This window comes from Ornithorhynchus anatinus, chromosome 11, assembly GCF_004115215.2.
Source record: "Ornithorhynchus anatinus isolate Pmale09 chromosome 11, mOrnAna1.pri.v4, whole genome shotgun sequence".
In the NCBI taxonomy this organism is placed as follows: Eukaryota; Metazoa; Chordata; class Mammalia; order Monotremata; family Ornithorhynchidae; genus Ornithorhynchus; species Ornithorhynchus anatinus.
In genome coordinates, this window is record NC_041738.1 from 12827307 (window position 1) to 12828174 (window position 868).

Here is an 868-nt window from a genome sequence, read left to right on the forward strand (position 1 = left end):
AAATGCCAACCCCCCACCCCCCCACCCCCCAAAAAACCCGCCCCCCGGTCCCTCCCCCAGATCCTCGCCCAGACAATGAGCAGCCGGAGGGGCTGGACACGCCTCTATCGGGGTTGGGGGAGGGGGGAAAGGGGGAGAGGGAGAGATACAGACAGAGAGAAAGAGAGAGAGAAAGAGAGAGAGAGAGAGGGAGAGGAGGGGTGGGTGATGGATGGGGGCACCTGCCAATCAGAAGCCTCCCTGGGAGCCGGCTGGAGGGGGGATGGAGGGAGGAGGGGCGGGGGGCGGGCGCTGCCTTGGAGACGGAGCCCGAGGGGGACCACGGAAACGGGGGGGAACAGGGGGAGTGGGGATGTAAGGACGTTGGGAAATTTTTCAGCTCCTGCTCCTGCTGGGCCTCTGGGCTCAGCTCCCAGTTGCCCAATGTCAGGTCCCGCTGACCACTCTCCCAGCCCCCCACCCCATTGCCCCTTCTGTGCCCCCTCCATCCTCCCTTCTCTTCCCCCTCCATCCCCCCCACCCGCCCCTCCCTCTGAATGCAGCCCTAATTAAAGTCTCCCTGGGACCCTCCCTGCATCTACTAATTTTATTTATTTGTATTGTCTGTTTCCCCCGCTCTAGACTTTAAGCCCCTTGTGGACAGGGAATGCCCCTGTTTATTGCTGTATTGCACTCTGCCAAGTGCTTAGTTCAGTGCTCCGCACACAGTAAGCGCTCAGTAAATATGACTGAATGAGTGGACTTTCTTTAGGTCTGTCTCTATCTCCGGTTGGGTCTATTTCCATCTCCTGGGTCTGCCTCTGTCTCTTTGGCTCTCTCCATTTTCCTGTGCCCATCTCTGTCTCCGTCTCTACATGTCCCTGGGTCC